This window comes from Pan paniscus, chromosome 5 (assembly GCF_029289425.2).
Source record: "Pan paniscus chromosome 5, NHGRI_mPanPan1-v2.0_pri, whole genome shotgun sequence".
NCBI lineage: Eukaryota > Metazoa > Chordata > Mammalia > Primates > Hominidae > Pan > Pan paniscus.
The window spans coordinates 56,836,004-56,859,257 of NC_073254.2; the positions used below are offsets into that span (position 1 = coordinate 56,836,004).

At 43.4% G+C, this 23,254-nt stretch overlaps 1 protein-coding gene across 17 annotated transcripts in view; it reads right to left on the reverse strand.

Annotated features, from left to right (window-relative positions):
* TRERF1 (transcriptional regulating factor 1) overlaps positions 1–23,254 on the reverse strand; it is a 224,166-nt gene that overhangs the window by 111,875 nt on the left and 89,037 nt on the right. For all 17 annotated transcript variants that reach the window (XM_008958785.4, XM_055113604.2, XM_063604901.1 and 14 more), the window contains one exon: positions 23,056–23,138. The gene's annotated coding sequence lies outside the window, so the exon portion shown is untranslated. The remainder of the gene's footprint in view (positions 1–23,055; positions 23,139–23,254) is intronic.

Below are 23,254 nucleotides of genomic sequence, written 5' to 3' on the forward strand. Positions count from 1 at the left end.
TGTCTTGACCTCTTTTAGGGTGTGAAGTCCTCAAAGGCAAGAACTGTGTCCAAATGGCACCATGTCTTTCCACCCTGCACCCACCCCAGGGCCAAGTCTTGTCCTATCCTCAAAACAACAGCAATCAAGTCAAAATCAGAAATTGCATAGCAGTTGCCAGTCACAACCAAACAACCATTTCTTACCTGTACCTGCTACAGAAATTACTCATATTTTCAGGGCTCCCTCATTTCAAGAATGATTCACATTTTTTTTGTGACTCAGACACACCACCCCATTACTGCTCTAGCTCATAAGGAGTGTGGAGTGACAGCTTTAAGGGATGCGTTAAGTACCCCCAAGACTACCTTGGAGGGAGGGCAGGCAGAGAGAGGGATGAGGGTTCACCAGGCCCATCCACAGACGGTTGAGGGTTCTTTCTGGTGGCAATGTGCAATTTGTCAAAACATGAATATTGCTGCCATGTTCAACGTCTACTTATCAGCCCATAGATTAATCTATTTATTCTTTTAAAATTAGCATTTTCCCCCTGTATTAGCTTTGTTTCTTCTTCGCACACCACATAAGAAGCTTCAGAAAGGTCACCTTTCCTGAGTGATAAATATGGGCAAAAAAGAAAACTCATCTTATTTTATTTATTTATTTTGAGACAGAGTCTTGCTCTGTTACCCAGGCTGGAGTGCAGTAGTGCAATCATAACTCACTGCAGCTTTGAACTCCTAGGCTCAAGCGATCCTCCCACCTCAGCCTCCTGAGTAGCTGGGACTACAGACGTGTGCCACCGCACCCAGCGGCAAAAAAGAAAACTCTTCTCAGATCGCAGTAAATTAACATTCTCAGAGGATTCTTCTGAAATGATCAATTTCTTTCTAGAACTTTCTCTGATGGAGGAAGTTTCTCCTTCTTCCATAACACCCCTAGCTGATTGGATTTTAAGGGGTAATCTTCATGCCTATGGGTGCTGGGAAATTGTTTAGAACTAGTTACTCCAAGGACCCTGCCAGTTCTAAGGGGCCAAGGGCCCATCATTTCTTCCTGGGTTCCAAAACAGTCCCCAGTGTACAGTGGAGAACACAGCCTGGATTCCCCCCACATCCTTCCAGATTTGGGTGCAGGGTTTTCATGACCTCAAATCATTTACCAGCAGAGCAAGGAGTGGAAGAAACAAGAGGACTGACAGACAGAAAGCTCTAGGTTTGAACCCCGCTCTGTGTGATGTTAAGCATATTACTTAACTCTTCCAAGCCTCGGCCATCTCATCTGTAGATTAATACCTGCCCTGCAGGGGTGTTTCAAGGATTACAAATAACTGTAGGAAGTTTCTGGCCCAAACAAGATCCTCAGTACTGGCCAAATATCAATAAGCATCATTCTTATCACCATAGTGAAAACACTCAAGAATCACATTCAACTCTGTGACAGCTGAATCACACCGAAGTACAGGCACTGGGTGGTCTGTGTGTATGTCTGCTAAGGATTTTCATTCTGCCGAGGGTCTGTTCATGGGTCTGCCTCGGAGTCTAAGGCCCCGGGAACAGGAGGGAGTAGGCGTAGAGCAAGGTTTTGGACAATGCAACCCAGGAAGGTATGTTTACCTCAGAGATGGGTGCCTGTTCTTTTTCTGGGAGACTTGGCCTACTATCACAATTCAGTGGGTTAGCAAAGGTCTGAATGATGCCAAGGCCCCAGGTCTACCCCTAGCATGGCTCCCTCTTCCAAAGCCATGGAGCCCACAGCCTTTACTTGCCAGTTGTTTCACGAAAAAAAATGACCAGCAGTCACAAAGGGCAAGTTACCATAATCCACTGGCACTACTACAAGAACACTAAACATTTCTTCATCAGTTCATGTTGGATGTGATGGGGTAGGAGTCTCAACTTTCTTTGTAAGAAGGATGGCATAATGAATGTTCAATATCAAGTCATACATAGACATTCCCCTCCCACAATCCCAGGCTTTGGTAATTATTAGTAGAGCCATCTGCTCGGCTTAATGAAATGTGCAATCTCCTGTACATATAATTAGTGAAATCATTTTAATTAATTAAACAAATTAATTAATTGCAAGGATACTGCAACCATTTTCCAGGAACTGCATCCAACTCATTTATTCTGCATGTGTCTACTGGGCTCCCCCTGAGGGCAGAGGCCCATGCCAGTGCTCTGAGGAGGTAAAGATTCCCACTGTCCTGAGCAGAAATGAAAGCCCAACACACAGTTGCTGATGACTGTCCCTTCCGCTTAGGGCATTCAGTTCATCCTAGCTTTCCTGGGATTGTCTTGGTTTTAAAGTTGAAAGACCATGTCCCAGGAACTCCCTCAGCCCTAGGCAAACTAGGTTGGTTGGTCACCCTATACTTTGGCTTGACCTGGGGTCAAAGGTCACCACTGGACAATCTACACTGTAAAGGAGATGGCAAATAGTGGGTATCCTGCAACTCCAGCCCCTACTCATGGCAGACATTGCTAGTAGACCCAAGAGTCCCACATCCTTCTCACCTCTGTTCCAGGCAGCCACTATTAATCACCCTGAACAGGAGGTCTGGGAAATTAAATCTATTTTCTAACTATGCCTGAGAATCACAGAAGCTCCAGGGTCAAAAAAAAAAAAAAAAGAAAAAGAAAAGAAAAGAAAATGCTGTCAAAGTCTAGCCTAATCATCCATACAGTGCTTAAATCCCTTCTACAGTGTTCTCCACAAGTGGCTAGCCAGCTCTCCTTGCATACCTCTAATGATGGGGACTCACTGTCTCATAAAGCAGTTCTTCCTGTCTTCAACAGTCTTGGCTGTAAAACTCTTTCCTTGAAGTTACTAACATGTCTCTCTCGTCAGTCTCTTTTTTGGAAACCACATGGTGGTCCCTCAAGTGACGAAGCACAGTTATTAAATTGCTGCCAAGTCTTCTCTTTTCTAGGCCCAATTTCTCCAACTGTTATTCACATGATTTGGTTTAAAGTTGGCGTGCCATCCTAATCTAATGACCCATCCAAGGCCTCTCTGGGGCGAGGAACTCACACATGGCTCCCACACCAGTCACCTTGTTCCTGGTGGATTCTATGCTCTGCTATAGTATCTGGCTGCCCCACCTCACATTGACTCATATCAACACCCTGACGCCATTTCTGAGCCTGTTACTGTTGAGCCACAACTCCATCCATCTGTCACTGGGCCTCCCAGGAGCTTACACTCCATCTGGAGAGTCCTGGGATATGAGAAACCCACAAGATGGTAAGAAAACATAATATAAATTATAGACTGCCAATTTCCCAGTTACAAACAACTCGCTCTAAAGGTTTGCTTAAAAGTAATTTCTTTAAAATGCTGACAGCATGTAGCCACAAGAAACCATATTTAAAATGAGGGTTAGACTCCCAGGTCAGCCCACAAAAGCCTTCTGAACTCATAATGTACCTGCCGCATAAAACTAACAGTGTTATTTTAACTCTATGTAGCCACCATTTATAAGATGGTTTCCACGGTGACATGCACTCTGAGATCCATTTCAGAGAACTACACAAAAGGTATACCTGGTGTCGCGCTGCTCTATGAGGTTGTAGGGGTAGCCTGCTGACCTCAGAGGAGAACTGACTCTAGACACTGGTCCTCCCAACCCCCTTCAGGCCACAGGTCCTTTGAAGTGTGTTATCCTAAGGACAGAGCGTACGTGCACGAGCCTGAGTGAGCTGTGAGGCTGCAGCCAAGAGAACTTCTGGAAGGAGGCAAGTGATAACAGGTATGGGGTTTGGTTGTATGTGTTTGTGGTGGTGCTGTTTTTCAACAATCTACTACAGACATGAGGATAGGGGTATTTCTCAAAGTCAGAAATGTAAAACTAGAAAAGTCACAAATTGTCTTGTTCTTCTCTGAGCCTGTAAGCAGGATCTTTATAAGTTGGCACCTACAGTGCTAAGAGGGTAGGGGGAGGAAGACGGACTGATGCATAACTGACCGCGTGGGGAGGCCAGCAGAGCTGCTGAGCCTCAGTTCTTGCCTGTGGAAGCTTCAGCCATATCCTTCCTTATTCCTGCCCCAACCGTCCCTTGGCCCCAGGCCGACAGAGCAGGCAGGAAGGCACTGCATGGAATTGGAGGCCAACGCTTCCTGGGCATCCCACCTGAAGGAGAAGGAGCTGCGTTCACCTGGAGAAACGCAGGTGCTCCCAAGGACCGAACTGCTTGGAGTCTCAAGGCCAGACTGGAGACCCTGCTCCATGCCCCCACTATTGTTCCAAACTTGTTAACTAGTGCTGTTAAACTCCCCAAGCCTCAGCTTCCTCATCTCTAAACTGAGCAGAATGTCCTCTTCGCAGGTCAGGTGCCAGTAGTAACGGAAAGGCAGTCATAATAACAGCTGAACTTTCTGAGCTCTGACCAGCACTGCTCTATGCATATCACTTCCATTAACTCATTTCAGCTGTACAAAAATCCTATTATTTTGTAAATGAGGAAACTGTGGCCCAGAGAAGATGAGTTATTTACCCAAAACCGTGTAGCTAGTAAGCAACGAGGTCAGGAGGATAGGTAAAAAGCTGCTTTGTTAACTGTAATATGGTATATAAATGGTGGTGATCATTATTGTTAACAACTAACACAGGAAAATGCTTGAGTGCTCAAGCCCGGGCCATCTTTTCTACGACAAGGCATCTGGGCGGTTCCTGCCCAGTGCTACTAAGGCTCTGCTAGGATATCTCCTCCAGCCCCAACTGCAGATCAACCCAAGCAGTCACCTTGGCAGGACATGCTGCTTGCTAAATGTCACAGCCCCCCACCAGATGCTTGCTCAAAGGCTGCCACTTCACCTGATCACCTGGATGAAAACTGCAAAATGCACCCTACCCACCTTCTTTGTCTTATTTTTTTCCCACAGCACTTATTACCTTCTAACCTTCTACATATTGTACTTATTTGTTACTGCATGTCTAGCCCAACTAGATTACAGGTTCCATGAGGGCAGGGAATCTTCTGTTTTGTTCATTGCTATATCTTCAGCACCCAGGACAGTGCTGGACACGTGGTAAGCATGTGGTATTTGCTGAATGAGTGAGCAAGTGAACCTATATTATCATGGAGAAAATGTCCATAATATATTGTTAGGCAAAAGAAGGCAGGCCTGCCTCTAAATTCTATATATAATGATCTCATCTCTGTAAATGCATTACTGTGTGTCTGAGCATGTGTGAGTGGACAGAAAAAAAAAGTCTAGAAAGCTACACATGAAAATGTTCATTGTGGTTCTTTCCAAAAGGCAGGAGCAAAGACAATTTTAACTTCTTTCTAAATGTTTTACAAACACTATGTATTATTCCTGTAAGTTTGTAAAGCAATTACATTGGAAAGCAAACACATTTGTGCATGTGCACACACACACATACACACACACGGGAGAAGCATACATTGGTTACAGAGGACCCAAGCAAGAGGTGAGGCCCAGTGACAGCTTACCCACCTTCCCAACAGCAGGCTGGTGCAGCTTCTTCACTCACAGACCGGCAATGCTGACAGAAATAACAGAATGAGGTTTACACAGGCCTAGGACTCAGCAGCACCTCCTTCAGAACTCCTCCAAAAAAGGAAAATTCTAAAAACCAAAAGCTACTTCACTGCCTCTCCAGAGCAGTCTTGGAATTATTTAATCCTCTGTGTTTGTTTTTAAATTATACTAGAATGTTCCAGAAAATGTAAAGCTAAACTAATACATAAAGTGCAGTATTTTGCAACTAAAAATCCACTTTGCATAAAAAGCCTCATTCTCCCATGCCAGTATTAAACTGGAAGTCAGGATAACTGAATTCCACCCAAGATCCTAGGCCTGGCTTGGGGCACCGTCTTGATTCCTGCCCTCCTTCTCCATTCTGACAGCATATTCTGTATACAGGTGCCCATAGGAAACCAACCCAGTGACTTACACATCCCCTGTCACCTGTAAATCACCGAGGTGCCATTAATCAACAATATGCATCCAGTGAGGGCCAACTCTGGGCCCAGCATGGGCAGGTGCTATGAGGTGGAAAAAAAGGAAACAAAAGATAAAGTCAGCCTTCAGAGAAGGACTAACACACAAGAAACAAGGAAGAAAACAATTGCACTCCCTTAACGGCACAGTGCTTACTATATGTGTAATGAGAGTTCTAAGAAAAATGAGGTAAGTGTGGGCAAGAAGGCTGCGAGGAAGAGGGCGGGCTCATGCTCAGGCTGAGCCAGCAGCAGACCAGGGTGCTGAGGTTGGAGACAGGAGGTGGACCTCAGCACCTGTCACCTCAGGACTGTGGGCAGAGCCACCCCAGCCACTGCCGATTCCCCTGCCCCTGCCTTCCAGGCAGGGGGTGCTGCTTCGACCAGTTAATCGGTTGCCCACTTACTGAGCACCACGTGTGCACAAACAGCCTCCTGCACAGGGGGCCGACTCCCCCTGAAGGCAGATGAATTCTAACTCTCTGTGACAGAAGCTTTCACATCTCAGTTGATTTCAGGAGCCAACCAGAGCCAGAGAGGAAAAGAAGCATGTGCATCTATGTCCAGCTCCAAGAACTCTGGTCAATCCACAGCAATCCAGAGCAATGCTCTAGAAAGGCCTCTATTAGAAATGCAAGCAAGGCTCAGGTAGAAGCAGTGGAGAAGGCAGAAAGAGGAGGAAAGAGGCCAAGTCAAGAACATTGCAAAGGGAAAAGGAATTTCAAAAGATGGCTTTGCAGGGGGCAGAAAAGAGAGCAAGTGGCATCTAAAGAGACCAACCATCCTAGAACTCAGGACTTTCATACTAAAACCAGGACAGTCCCAAGCAAACCAGGACGAGTTGGTCAACCCAGCCATACCATCCTCAGGGATGCTATGAAGTTGCCTGATAACTGGGTACTCTTTCTCCCATCCTTTGTGGAACTGTCATTGCTCGTTAGCACCCCTGGGGCCAATGGAAAGGAAGAAGTGGTCAACCCAGAGAGGTGACTACTGTGTCCTTCCTGCTGTCCTCCTGGCTTGTATCCTCTCGTCTCAACCATGGAGGTTTCCAAAGGGGCTCAGGTAGAATAAAATGCTTTATTGCTGTTCTTAAAATAAAACCTAGAATCACAGCCACTATCCTTTATTCCACTGTTTCACAGACACGAGCTTATCAGCCATCCAGTTGGGAGAGGACCCCATGTATCCCTCTTGGAGAAATAAGCACCTTATCTGTAACAAACTTGGAAATCAGAAGAAGCTGGAGGGGTTGGCACACTCAGCTCTTGAAGCCATCTCCATTCATTCTCCATCTCCCTCTTCCTTCTTAGAGCTTCAGTTCCCACCCACCTCTTCCAAAGGCAGGCTCTAAGAGAGTACTCCACCCACATAATCTGTTCATTCAACGAGGATTTACTGAGCATTTACTATGTGGCAGAAAGTTTGTTAGGCAAGATTCAGAACACAAAGCACAATAAGACACAATCTATGTCTTCCAAGAATTTATGGTTCAGTTGATGGGGAGAGGGAGTGGAGGTGTGGGCAAGGATGGTGTAGAGGTGAGAATCATTCAATTATTCAACACATATTTACTTTCCTCTTAATATGTGCCAAGAACTGTACTGAGAGAATGTAGATAAGTAATGGAACAACTGCAAAACCATGTATAAATGCTGGTCATGTCGGAGACCTCAGGACAGCAACCGCCCCAGCCACCAAGGCAAATACCAACTGATCACCGCTTCTCCTTCGCATGGCAGTATGTGCTGTGGAGGACTAAAAACAAAAGAAAAGCGGTAAGACCAAGCCCTGACCTCAAAGAGTGAACCAAATGATCAAGGAGATAAAACCCCCACAAATAAAGCAATTCGCAAACCACCAGGTATGGTGAAGAGCTAACTGTGGGACACAGAACTTCAGCACAAGGAGCAACAGAGCTGGACAAAGTCTGCAGAGCTTCCCAGAGGGAGCGGAGGTAAAACCTGAGAAGTAATACCGAACGGGGAGCATTTTCCAGGCAGGAAGAACATAACAGGTATCTGTGATTTTTCTCAAAAATCAAAGGTGAATGTATAGTTATTACTGAAAGTGTTTCTAAATGGCACACCTATCCACGCATCTTTGGCTTGAGTAAATAGGAACCTTGCCAATAGTGACCTTCACAAATGTGAGTTACACTGGAATAGAAAGATGGGCATTAAATCTAACTTCAGCTGTCCACACTATGAAGGTGGGGAATTGAAACATACTTAACCCTGTAATGCAAGTCAGTGTGCACGTCTGTATAAACATACACACACACACATACACACACACCCCCATACTTCCCTGGCGCTTTTTTTCTTTTTTCTTTTTCTTTTTTTTCTTTCTTTTTTGAGATGGAGTCTCACTCTGTCATCTAGGCTGGAGTGCAGTGGCATGATCTCAGCTCACTGCAACCTTTGTCTCCTGGGTTCAAGTGATTCTTCTGCCTCAGCCTCCCAAGTAGCTGGGATTACAGCCATGCGCCACCATGCCCAGCTAATTTTTTATTTTTAGTCGAGACGGAGTTTCACCATGTTGGCCAGGCTGGTCCCGAACTCCTGACCTCAGGTGATCCACCTGCCTCGACCTCCCAAAGTGCTGGGATTACAGGCGTGAGCCATCGTGCCTGGCCTCCCTGGCTCCTCTTTACAGGTCTACCCTCAAGCTAAACAAATTTCATCCTTCTGTTAGAAGAACACTCCATAACTCAGAGAAAGAGAAACTGAATTACCGGGGACGATCCACGTATTAATAACTGGGAATCGACCACATTGGTTTTTGCTATAATGATATTCACTAAGTATGAGCAGAAAGGCCACCTTTGGTCTAATGGTACACTGGTCACTCAATAACAAGTTAACAACCATTGATTGACTATTTAATGAAGAACACTGCAATGGTGCTAAAGGAATGGAAGGGAGGGAGCAGTGGGAAAGATTAGTTAGAAGGAAGGCAGGATACAGTGAAAAGAAGTGGAAGACTCATGAGATAGTGAGTCTGGTCCCAGCTCCACCACTGCAAAGTCTTGAGTAAGTTGATCCCACCTTTACTTCCGCATCCATGAACATGTCCTATCTATCTCTCAGGGTCATTTATAGTTGAAATGAGATAGTGTAAGCCTAAGTGCTTGGAACTGCAGAAGGCTCTGTATAATGCACCGTGAGGATTTGGAGGTACCTACTTCCCCAGCTTCACTAACTACCCTGTCTACTTTCCCAAGAGTCTTCTGAATCTCTCAATTTGTCCAATCCTCTCAGACAGTAACTGTTTCAGGGGAGCACAGGGGCCAAGGGAACCCAGTCAGGGGCAACTAAACTCAATTCCAGACCTTTGGGTGGCCCATCAAGGAAGCTGTCTTTTTTTTTTTTTCCCACTGGAAAAACTGGTTTTGGGGCATCTCAGCTGAGCCCTGGGTAAAGCCTCACCTGAGGCCGGAATCTACCCCTAGATTGTTCAACCACATAGGCCAATACATTTTCTTCTTTTGTTTAAACCAGTCTGGGTTGGTTTTCAGGTAATCAACTAACTGATAGGGAATGAATGAAAATATGGTTAAAGTAATGCTATAAACCCCTCTAACTCCTCACAAAACCTGTGGCTCCATAAGCTACCCAGTGAACCATTTCCTACCTGGTGTCCTGAAGGAGGTGAAGATGTTAAAAAGATCACTCAAGGAACCAAAAGAAGAAAGACAATCATAAGCAATAAAACCAAAGTGATTACTGGGTCTGCCTTTATTTGCTTCCTATCTTCTAAGACCAGGGAGGGTCACAGTGATGGAGGGGGTAAAACCCTTCAATGGTAAGCCAAAGAATTAGTGTCTATCTCAGCTCTGCTTCTGCCTGTTTTCTCCAGATGTTTACCTATTCCCTTTCATGGTAACCGCCGAAGAGCCCAGAGGAACAATACCAGTATCCCACTGATTTATTTTATATCTTAAAAAATTACTCAGGTCCTGCAGTACTGAGCTCATGTTCAAATTAAGTTTGCTGAAAATCTAATTTGGGATGAGTAATTTAATTTGGCTACTACAATTAAAAGTGGTGCAGTATTTGTGTTTTAGAGGAAAATCGTATTAGATTCACCTAATCTTATTAGTGGACTATCATATTTAGATTGCATTCTATCTGGAACAGATACATACTAGATTGATTTCTTTCATAAATCATTTGGGAGACCAAAGGGACTAGACTTCTCCCTGCTCCTTGACCACCCACCCGACGCAGGTCAGTGCAGTCAGTGAATGCAAAAGAGGCCTCACTGAGAAGCCCACTGCACAGCTCTGGAATTCACTCATCCAACACATCCACCTAGAACAAGCCCTCACGTTTTGCAGATGAGTAAATGAGGCCCAGAGTGAACATGTGATTTGCTTCGGGTCACATGGTCAGTTAGTTAGTGACAGAGCTAAAACTACATTTAATTTCCCTGCACCACAGTTTGTGTCCCTGATGCTCCAACACATGTGTTCTTTATAAGCTCTAACACGAAAAAAGGCCAGATGGCCCCTGAGGCCCCGCTATTACTCACTTGGTTAAAGCATGGAGTCATCAGATGCCACCTCTCAGCCTGCCTCTCTGCCTCTCTGAAGTTCCCAGGGAAGGAAAGGGGCATGGAGAAGCTGATCTCACTATCTCCATGGATAACTTAGACCAGTGCCCCAAATCCTTCCTGTCAAGTCCATCTTCTTGATGACGAGTTTAAACCCCCTCACTCCCAGGTAACAAAAATTCACATTAAGGACATTCAAACCCTATGACAGGTCAGGAAAAAGAGTCTGGTTTGCGTTTTAAAATGTTATTAATCTCAGGAGTACTGTTAACTGGGCAGACTCAATGGGTATAATACCACACATCGGGGTTCCAACTGCAGAGTTTAACCTAAGAAAATGAGGTTATGAAGCAAAAACATGAAAATAAGCTAGATAAGAACACTTGCAACATATGACAAGTGAATACACACACCGCATAAAAATCCCTTGTACATGATTTTTCAAAAGATGGAGCACTGCAAAATAAAAATGAGAAAAGACCCAAAGAGGCAATTCTCTCTCTCTCACTCTCTCCCTCTCTCTCACACACACAAACACAAACACACACACACACACACACACACAGATTACTGATGGCCTCATGAAAAATGTTCAAACGCATTAGTAAGCAAAGCTTGCAAACTGAAACAACACGATACTATTTTCAACGATCAAATTGGCAAAAACTGAAACAACTATAATGTTCACGATAGTCAAGGATGCCCTGAAATAGAAATCCTCAGATGCTACTGATGACTGTAAATTAGTCCACATTTCTGAAGGGCCATCTGGTGATATGGATCACTAGCCTTAATACTGAGTTCACTCCCAAGAATATTCCCTGATGAAATAATCAGAGGAATACTCCAAGATTTATGTGCAGAGACATTTATAGCAGCAATATTCATACTAATAAAAATCCAGAAAAATCCAATGGTACTGTAATAGAAAAATAGTTAAAGAAATGATACATCAATACAAGGAATAATATGTCGGCTTTAAAACTCATGTTTTTGAAAAAGATTTAAAGACACAGGGAAATGTTCACAAAATTATGCTAAAACTCAAAGCTATTAATAGGATGGTTCTATTTTGTGAAGAAAAAATATATAGCATATGCATTATATATATCATGTGCATTATAAATACAGTATCTTGTGGCAGATTCAGCTAAATGTCCAACAAATATTTATGCTTCTCTTTCCAGAGTGTGGGATTTTCAGCAAGAAGCAGCTGCTCAGTCAGGGGCTACATGCCCCAGCACCCTTTGTATCTAGGTGGTGCCATATAACTACTCCCACCAATGGAATGGAAAGTGATTTGAGCACTTCTAGGCTGAGGGAGGTGGAAAGTGATGTGCCTTCTCCGTGCTCTCTTCCTCCATCTGCCAAACAGACACAGGGGACTCCAAGACCCTAGGGAATGGAAGAGCAACCAATGGAAGGGGCCTGGGCTGCTGAATCACTCAGGGCAGGGCTCCACCGGTGGAGTGACCACAGTCTGAAACACCTATGTTGGACTGAGTGAGAAATAAACTCTATTGTGTTAAGCCATAATTTGGTGTGGGTGTTGTTGTTGTTGTTGTTTTTGAGACAGGGTCCCAACTCTGTCACACAGGCTGGAGTACAGTGGCATGATCATGGCTCCCTGAAGCCTCAACCTCCCAGGCTCAGGTGATCCTCCCACCTCAGCCTCCTGGGTAGCTGGGACCACAGGCACACACCCATGCCTGGCTAATTTTTTATGGAGATGGGGTTTTGCCATGTTGCCCAGGCTGGTCTTGAACTCTTGGGCTCAAGCCATCCTCTAGCCTCGACCTGCCAAAGTGCTCGGATTACAGGCGTGAGCCACTGCATCCAGCCTCATAATTTCGTGCTTTAATGGTTTCCTCAGCTAGTGTTACCTTAATATGCACACACAGAAAAACTACTGAAAGGAAAACAACCAAATTTTATCTGATGCACTGTATGTTAGTCAAATTATAGGTATATTTTTAAAATGTATTTGATTTGACCACAAACATATCTTATTTGGTAACCAAAAAGTTACTGAAATAAAAAAGCAGACTTTAGGTAGCAGTGTTATGTGGTGAAATCTTAAAATAGTGAATATGGTTACAAACATTAAAATGTAGAAAATTACAAGGGCTCAAAGGAAAAAAAATCTAGACGTACAACCTTTAGCAAGATCTACTTAAACAATTCTGGACAAATGATTGTACAAAAATGAACCAAGGTTAGAATCCTTTAATATGTAAAGAGCCCTTGTGAGCCAAATTAAGTGAGAGATAAATATAATAACTGGGGGAGGGGGGAAGACATAATCACTTAGTTATAAAATATGAAACGTAAATGATATATAAAAAGATTTTCAAACTCATTAATAATCAAATACATGCAAATGAAAATGAGATGTCTTTATCTCTTTATCAGATTTATACATTTAAAATATTGTGAATATAGGATCCAACATTGCTAAGATTATCGTGAAATGGGTAATCATATACACTGAAAAAAGGAGTTTAAAATTGTATCATAATTCCAATGAGTAATTTGGCATGACAACAGGAAAAAAATGCCTTAGCTTTCCCAGGCAGGGTGCAGTGACTCAAACCTGTAAACTCATCACTTTGTAGTCCTAGCTACTTGGGAGGCTGGGCTTGAGCCCAGGAGTTCGAGGCTGCAGTGAGCTGTGATCACACCACTGCACCTTGGCCTGGGCGACAGAATGAGACTCCATTTCAAAAAACACAAACAAAAAACAACCAAAACCCCCTTTGATTTTCTAGATATTTGTTGAAAGAAATAATTAAACAAGTATGCAAAGTATGCACCAGAGTTGTTTGAATAGGAAGATGAAAAAAAAAAACAACTCAGGGCCGGGTGTGGTGGCTCACTCCCGAAATCCCAGCAGTTTGGGAGGCCGAGGCGCATGGATCATCTGAGGACAGGAGTTTGAGACCAGCCTGGCCAACATGGTGGAACCCTCTCTTTAGTAAAATTACAAAAAATTAGCTAGGCGTGGTGGCGGGTGCCTACAATCCCAGCTACTCAGGAGGTTGAGGCAGGAGAATCACATGAACCCAGGAGGTGGAGGCTGCAGTGAACCAATATCGCGCCATTGCACTCTAGCCTGGGCAACAAGTGTGAAACTCCACCTCAAAAAACAAAAACAAACAAACGAAAAAAAAAGACAACTCAGCTATCTATCTGTAAGGAGCTGGTTAAATACATTATGATATATGTGTGTATGTGTATTCATGTATTGAAACAATGTATAGACATTAAAATTACGCTGAAGATCTAAATGAACAAAGCATAAAAATGCTCATAAGGTAAAAAAGCAGGCTATAAAGCAATTCAAGTAGTATAATTTCTTTATTGTTTAAAAAAGTGTGTGTGTGTGCGTGTATACATATAAACATATGCTATAAATGCATAAGAAAAGATTATGGGAGGATTTTAATCAAAATCGTGATGGTAGTTCTGGAATTATATATTTGCTATATTTTATAAGCTTTCAACAATGGATATGTATTACTTTAATTTTTTTATGTTTGATTGTGAAAAATTTCAAACGTACACAAAAGTAGCTAGAATATATGTACCCATTACCAGCTTGGATGAAGATCTTCAGGGGTCTCAGTGTAAGAGCTGGAATGTGGCCAGAGGCCCTTTGTGAGGCATGGGTGGGATTGGGGTTTGGATCCAGCTGCCTTGGAGGGTGATTGTGTCAGTGCTTGGGGGAAGGGTCCAGATGCAGCCTGCAGAGCCATGAAAGGGCATATTTCTTATTACTGCTGAATTTGTACATTTTCTATATATTTGTTTAGTGTTGTATTTAGTTATCTACTCAAGTGTTCTAACAAGGTTTAGTACTTTTCTTTTTAATTTGAGCACTTCGCAGTGTAAAGATTAATTCTGTCATATTATTGCCAGTCTTTCCCCAGTCTGTTGTTTCCCTGTTTTTTTTTTTTTTCACATAAACGCTTCATTTTCCTGTAGTTTGATTGACTATTCTTTTCCTTTTTGAATGCTTTTCTTTTGTTTCTAAGTAACATTCAATGCTATAGATTTCCTATGCCTCTACATTTTGCACTTTAATTGTTTAATCCATCTGTAATTCATTTTGGTGAAGCCAAAATGATTTTTCCCAAATTGTTAATGAGGCATCAGAATTATTTATTGAATAATTTTTCCTTCCCCACTGATTTGTGATGACTGCTTTATGATTTATTAAATTATTTATGCAAGGGTCTATTTCTGAACTATCCTAGTTCACTAATCTACTTCCTCCTTTTATGACAGCACCACAGTATTTTAATTACAAAGATTTTATATTGCATTTTAATACCTCGTAGTGCTATATATTTTAATATCCAATAGATCTAACTCCCTCCCCCCATAACCACTTTCAGAATTCCCCCGATGTTCTCATCTATTTATTTTTCCAAGCAGACATAGAAACATCTTGTGAAATTTAAAACATCCTGATGGGACTTTCAGAGGAATGGTACTAGACTCATGAACTAATTTGAGAAGAATCCAAATCCTTAGTTTCAAGCTCATTATCTAGAAATAGGGTTTTTAGTAAAATTCTTTAAGTCTTCTTCATCTACAACTAAGCAATCTGTAGTTAATAATAACTTTATCATTTTTCTTTATAATATTTATTCTCCAAGTTACTATTTTATGATTCTCTGCATTGACTAAAACTTGAAGAGGTAACGAGTGATGCCTTTATTGTTTCACCAGTAAGTATATAGCGGCAGTGGGCTGCATGAACCTGATATTCCTTATAATATTAAAGATTGGTCACTTTATATATTCCTCTTAAAGTGGTATATAAAAACTTAAAAACTGATTGAATACACTTTTGGAATTAATGAGGTTATTACATATTTTTATTTAAACAACTTATATGAACCATAGGAAAATATATGTATATGAAGCTATTCCTGCATTCCAGGAATATAATCTATTTGGTTATGGTAGAACATTCACATACCCTATTGTTGAAATCTACTCGCTAGAATTTTATTTAAAACTTTTACATTCCTAAGTGAGACTGGTATAGATCCTCCCTCTGGGGACTTGCCTGTTTTGATATCAGGGCCTTGCTTGCTTGAAAGAAGGATCTGGAAGTTTTCCATCTTTTTTCTCAATCCCGGAACAGTTTATATAACATAGGAATTATCTGTTCCTTGAGAGTTTAAAAGGATTTTCAAAGGCCTTTTTATATCTTAAAATATTCCACCTGGCACAGGGGTGTATGAGTGTGTGTGTGTTCACGTGGACATTACCATGTTAGTATACATTTAGAATGACATGTAAGATACTGATCTCAAATGGAACAGCTCTATTATAATTTATGGCCATTCTTTCCCCCATGAAAAGGGAGTAAATGCCCAAGATGATAAAGTGTTCAGAAAAAAACACATTTTCCCAGGCTTTGGTTCCAAGAGCCTCCTTTTAAGAGGCACATGAAGGTTATAGAAGGTGATCATGGAATATTGGATGTGTTGAACCATTCAAATTTCATTGAGGCTGACCAAGTTGGCAACCACAACTTTACCACTGACATTTGGAACTAGGAAAGCTGAGACCTGGAGAGACAAGGAGAACCTCTGACTAGCCCCAGGTCACCTCCAGCTCTGTGGTAAAGGTCTTCCAACTTCCCATTTTATTGTGCCATCTGCAGCCTAGGATGCTTCCCCTCTTCCACAACAAGGAACACTTGTCACTCTAAGGCTTTCTGTACTGCAGGGCCCCTGGACCAGTGACCCTATAAGCACTTCACAGGCACCACAAATAAAGACTCAAGAGTTGTTTTGGACTGAATATTTCTCTTCCCCCAAATTCCTATGTTGAAGCCCTAAACCCCAATGGGATGCCATTCGGAGATGAGGTCTTTGAGAGATAATTAAGTTTAGGTAAGGTGAAGAGAGTGAAGCTCCCATGATGGGATGAGTGATCTTATAAGAAGAGGAAGAGGAGATTCCTGTCTCTGAGTGCACAAGGAAGAGGTCAGGTGAGCACACAGCAAGATGGCTCTCACTCACAAGCCAAGAGAAGAGGCCTCAGAATAAAACTTACCTTGCTGAGCACTTTGATCTTGGACTTCCCAGCCTCCAGAGCTGTGAAAAATAATTTTTATTTATTTATTTATTTTTAAGATGGAGTCTTGCTCTTGTTGCCCAGGCTGGAGTGCAGTGGCACAGTCTCGGCTCACTGCAGCCTTCATCTCCCGGGTTCAAGCGATTCTCTTGCCTCAGCCTCCCGAGTAGCTGGGATTACAGGCGCCTGCCACCACACCCGGCTAATTTTTCTGTACTTTTAGAGATGTGGTTTTGCCATGTTGGCCAGGCTGGTCTCAAACTCCTGACCTCGTGATCCACTCACCTCAGCCTCCCAAAGTGCTGGGATTACAGGTGTGAGCCATTGCGCCCGGCCCATAAATTTCTATTGTTTAAGCAACCCACTTTATGGTATTTTGTTATGGCAGCCTGAGCTAAGACAAGAATGTTGTGGTAATGTCTGTCAAAAAGCACAATGTCGTCTGCCGTGGAGCAAGATATGCCTTGAGAGAAACCAGTGGTAAGGGATCTGAACAAATTAAGACCCAATGTCGGCTGGGTGCGGTGACTCACGCCTGTAATCCCAGCACTTTGGGAGGCCGAGGCAGATGGACCACGAGGTCAGGAGTTCGAGACCAACCTGACCAACATGGTGAAACCCTGTTTCCACTAAAAATACAAAAATTAGCCAGGCATGGTGGTGCGTGCCTGTAATCCCAGCTACTCAGGAGGCTGAGGCAGGAGGATCGCTTGATCCCAGGAGGCAGAGGTTGGAGTGAGCCAAGACTGCACCACTGCACTCCAGCCTGGGCGAAAGAGTAAGACTCTGTCTCAAAAAAAAAAAAAAAAAAGAAATCCAGTGTCTGCTAGAACATGCAAGAACTGTGCCATATAAGCATACGAGCACAGATGAGGCTACTAGAAGGACTCAAACGGTAACGCTTTGCCTAAGAATGCGGTTAACAGACAATAACTGTAGGTGTTAGTGTGCCACAGAATGGTCTTCTTTTTATTGAGAAAGCCACATCTGAGATCACGTCCTTGTTTACAGGAGACCCATGAAATGTTAGAATTAGGACACCTTTTGCCAGTCAAGGTGATGAGCATTAGGATAGTCCTGCAGGAAGGCAACCAACTTGCTTTGGCTCCAGGATTCCATGATTCCATTCACAATTTCACACGGGCGAGCGAGCAGTCTTTCTGTCCCGGTCAACAAGGACAGAGGAGTTGCTTTCACACCAGTCATGGCCTAACACAGAAGCTTAATCCTGACTGGAAGGCAAAGTGTGTTTGTGGCAAAGCCAGGCAGACGTGTAATGAAAGCAGAATGAGTAATGTTTAGTTAAGCTTCTGGATGGCAGGGGTGGTTGGGTGTATGTTTGGGGATTTTTAATGACTCCAAAAGGCGTCTTAAAAAGTCACACTATTTTGGCAGTTCTGAGATGCAACTTTTGCTACAAGTACTAACACCAGCAAGTGACTGCTACAAGTATTAATACTAGCACTTACTGGCAACATTTCTCACAAGCACCCCTTCCTTTCTGGGGCTCCTGGGATCAAACCAAGTTTTCTGCATATGTGTGGGGGTTGGGGGGGGTTGGCACACACACCCTTTCCCACCTACAGAGGCATACCATACAACTGAAAGTCAGATCAAATTGAAGACATTTATCATTTTTAGGGTTAAATAGTGGAAAAGGAAAAACTGTTGACACACTTTCTAATTTGAACTACTTAGGTATTGCAAGATTTTCTTCCTGCTGGTGGAAAATTAAACTAACAATTCTAAGTTAATGACTGGAGGGTAAACGGCTCCTTCTTTATAAAATAAATTGGGTTTATCAAAACTTGTATTAAAATGGATTTTCCCCCAACTTTAACTTATAAATCCAATCAAGATATGACTCTAGAGAACTCTTAGGCTCCAAGTGAGGCTTCAAAAAGTAGGGTGTATTTCCCTACAGTTGCACATTCAGTAGCTAACTCCACAACACCAGGTGGGCACCTGACACCTGGAGGGCAAATGTGGGGCAGTGCCCACCCTCCCTTGGTGGAGTTTTCACAGGTGATGTCAGAAAAATAAGAACAATGTAGTAAATTATTCCTAAAGCTGAGTGTTTTCTATTTAAAGATTTTTGTTTTGTTCTTATATTATCTTTTCCTACTACTTTGGCATCAAGATGGTTTTTTCATAAAAGCTTGGTGATGAGTGTTAAGAGTTTTTAAAATGTCCTAACTTGGCAAAATAAAAAAGACTGGGAGCCCTAGGCCAATGCCCTAAAGCTTTTTTTTTTTTTTTTTTTTCTCCTAGTGGTTTCTAGGTCCAGGCAATCTTCATTTGAGAACCACTAGTTTACAGCACTCTCTGAGCCAAGGAATTTGGAGTCAACCAGTGCTCATCTAGGTATCAAAATGGTGGCAAGCCCCAAGTGCAACTAACAACCTACAGAAGACGGAAGTCTAACTTTAGTCAACACTCAGGGAGTGGGGATGAAGAATGTAGTCTTCAAAGCTCCTGGCCACTCTGGAACACTGTTCTCCTGCTGCACCCTACATGCTCACCCCTCCATCCTCAAAGCCTCCTCCTCCTGGTTCTGGAACAGGTGGTAAAGCTTTTGGAGGCCCTGTGCCAACCAGTGCTCTCCGCACCGTTAATCTGGGAACCCCAAATCAAGATGCTTGACCCTCCTGGGATTCTGAGAGGTCAGCCCTGTGGCACCAGAGGCTTTCTGGAATGATTCATCATATCGTCAGCTGAAATTCTACTGAAGTGGATGCCCAAGACTAGTTTCTCAGTACTGCAGCATCTCACTCAATCCCAGTGATCCGAAAATCCATCCATCCTCCCAGGACAGTCTGACTGTGTAGCTGGTTCAGGAAACCAAAGGCAAGGGGGGTCACTCATCCCTCCAGAGCCTCCAGACTGAGAATAAGGAAAAAAATCGCTAGGTGCAGTGGCTCACGCCTATAATCCCAGCACTTTGGGAGGCTGAGGTGGGTGAATTATGAGGTCAGGAGATTGAGACCATCCTGGCCAACATGGTGAAACCCCATCTCTACTAAAAATACAAAAATTAGCTGGGTGCGGTGGCGTGTGCCTGTAGTCCCTGCTACTCGGGAGGCTCAGGCAGGAGAATCACTTGAACCTGGGAAGCGGAGGTTGCAGTGAGCCGAGATCGCACCACAACACTCTAGCCTGGTGACAGAGCGAGACTCCGTCTCAAAAAAAACACCCAAAAAACAAACAAAAAACCCCCCAAAATCAGCTGGGATAGGTCATGAGGTCATGACAGGCCATCAACTATTTAAGAGATTTTTCAACTAAGAATATAAGAACATATTGCCATAAAATTTTAAAATCTCTATATTCTAGAGGTTCTATCTATTTTCAGTTGTATGCTCCTTAAACTTATCTGTATTTAGGCTTCCCCCAAAATGAATTCTAACAGAAAAAAAAAACTTCGGTAAAAAAAGAATCCATAAACACTAAATATTTTAATACCTTTATTTACTTCCTCTCTAACAGAACTAATCAGCAGCAGATAATATATTTGTTATGAAGAGAGTTAATTTTCTAGTTAAACATGCACATAAAAACATAAAGGTGACAATATTTGGCAATATATGACACTAATAAAGGTAACATTTATTGGGCTATCCACTGGGCTAAGCGCTTGACTCAGATCACCTCAGTTAATCCTTACAGCAAACCTATAAAGTATGTGCTATTCTTATTTCCATTATAGATGAGCTTATAAATGAGGAACCTCATTACTGTAATTTAATCTTCACCAACCCAGAATTTGAGTTCAGTGTTTACTCTGGCTATTAAAAGGTTGAATAAGCAAATTAGAAATTAAACGGGATTTCAGAAGGTATATTTAACCTACTAGAAGGTCCTACGTTTTAAGACATACTGAAAAACAGATGCTAACTGCTTCCAACAGGATGTGTTTGGGAAGATCCTGCCTGACACTATACCACATTAAAAGACTTGAAGATTCAAACTTTTACTAGTTAAGGTTGAGTGTCCTCTCACTATTATCCCCAATGACTGGTCCAAGTTAGTAAGGTATTATTCTACTTCTATGGGTGGTACAGTATGGTGGATGTCAGCTGCAGCTCCCAAGATCTATTTCCCTCCTACCCTGACAAAGTGTCCAGAACTCTACGCACCCCCAGCCTCCCCACAGCCTGGTGCAGGAGCCAGTCTGGTGCAGAAGCCAGCCTGAGGATGAACTGACCCAGGGAGGAAGGAGTGGAGAGATTAAAAAAAAAAAAAACCTGGATGGTTTAGGATACTGCTGAGCTGCTGGTTCACACCCACCCTGCAGTCCACCCTATCCCCGCACACGGCAGGTACATGAGCTGATTAATCAATTCATTGTGCCGTGGGAGCCCCTGAGTTAGGTTTTCTGGTATTCAGAATTAGGATTTTTGGTAGTCAGCCTGAAAGAATCCAAACTGATAAATGGGAAACGAGCTTCTATGGCCTGAATGTTTTGTGTCCCTCCCAAATTCATGTGTTGGAATCCTAATCCCCAAAGTGATAGTGTTAGGGGTGGAGCCTTTGGGAGGTGATCAGGTCTTGAGGGTGAAGCCCTCATGAACAGGGTTAGTGCCCTTATTCAGGAGGCCTGAGAGAGCTCTGGTCCCTTCCATGACGTAAGGACACAAGAAGTTGTCAGTCTGCAATGTGAAAGCAACCCTCACCAGAACCTGACCATACTGGCACCCTCATCTCAGACTTCCAGCCTCCAGAACTGTGAGAAATATGATTTGTTGGTGGTTATAAGCCTCCCCATCTATGGCATTCTGTTATAATAGCCCAAACAGACTACAATGTGTGTGAATCCACAGTCTCTTCCTGGCACTTACTCAGATTTTGTTTTATGCTGTTTTTTGTTTTTTGTTTTTTTTGTTTGTTTGTTTGTTTGTTTTTAAACTGTTTCAAATGTTTTGTGTTGTTTTTCCTGAGAAAATGTAACGGGCTTTCGAGAAACATTTTCATGAATTAATGAGTGGCCTTGGGCAAATCCCTTGACTTCCCTGGGTCTTTTCAAGTCTGAAAAGGACTGGGATCTCCGTTGCTCCTACCATCCCTCACAGCCGGCACATCTACGTAGCTGACCTCACAATGCAAAGTTTCACTCAAACATACACAAAAGCCTCTTTTGGTCTAAAGCAGAAACGTCCTTATAATCCAAGTGACCTGCAACTCTTGACTCTGTGAGACTGTTCCCATTTGCTCCGCAGATCCACCCTCCATCCTCCTTCAGGCAGCTCTGCCCCACAGAGGCTCTGCCCTCCGTGGACAGCATCCACCCAATTCCCTTGCCTTCTGGCTCTGACTGAGGCTGCCTAATGGGAGGCACTGGCATCAGGAGATGGGAGATCCGAGGGGTTCAATGAGGATATTTATTCTTTTGGCTCCTTCCTGGCCATGCTGCTGTAGGTTGATTGCATTCCTCTACCAGGGACACCTCTCCAGCTCCTGTTTCCCATCCCGACAGCCAGTCCCTCCCTCTTCCTTCCAGGCACAGTAACAGCTCCCTGACACTGCTGGCCCTGGGCGCTTCAGCATCCCTTGTTGGCGGCTTCTCTTAACTCTGCCTGCATCCTTATAAATACTCTCTTCAGTAGACGCTCTTCAATTACCCCATTTGCACGAGCCACGTGTTTCCGACTGGAACCCCGAGACACAATGGCTTTAAAATTAAATCAGAATCAGTCACAATAAAAAAACCGAAGCAATCAATTCTGAGCCTCATACAGGAGGAATGGAAAGCGTGGCACATGCCAAGAAAACAAAACCACACACACCGAAATAATCAAATCAGACACCACCCCGCTTCCCCACTGTCGCCAAGAATGTGTGGAGGATGGAGCCATCTCTTGCCGGATCAGGGTTTACACCTGAAATAAAAGCTTAAAATTCTATTTATGCACAAACTACTGACCCTTGAAACAGCTTGTGGGAGGCCCAGCAGAGGAATCATAGCTGTATGCCCATTTTATGGAGGGACAAACTGAGAATGGAAGGGATCATGAGGCCAGACCCGATAAAAACGCGAGGAATGCCCCAGGGCCAGCTAAGGCTCCTGAGTCCAGCAATCCGCCTCTGGCAGGCTCTGTGGAGCTTCCCACAGTGGCCTTCTACACCACCACTGCATCCCAGACATTTTTAAATCCTTCTAAACACTTCTAGAACTACCATCCATAGACATCCATTGGATCCTCAACTATTTACAACTCTGCAAAATCAAGAGACACCCTCCGCCCCATTCCAGAAGCTGCCAAAAACCATTATGTGAATCCACAATCCCTGACCATTTCCCAGAGAAAATTTTCTAGAAATTAATGGATGTCCAGGCCCAGAGCAGCCCTCCTCCACTTCCTGGGGCATTCTCCACACCATATGGGTCCAAGAAATGGTCTTACGACTGCTTTGCTGTAAAATATTCCAACATCAAGAACTCCCGAGAAGCTACCTGTTTGAGGATGAAGAGACTGAATCTTTCAGGGTCGTCCTGCTTCTGCGTCTTCTTCCTTCAGCATTCTCCACAGCCAGGGCCTGCAGGAGTGACCCAAAGAGCACAGTCAGGACATCTGGCTTCAGCATGGGAACAGTGAGTATCAATCAGGGAGAGGTCGGAGGAGTGACCTGGGATGGAGCCCTGAAGAACCCAG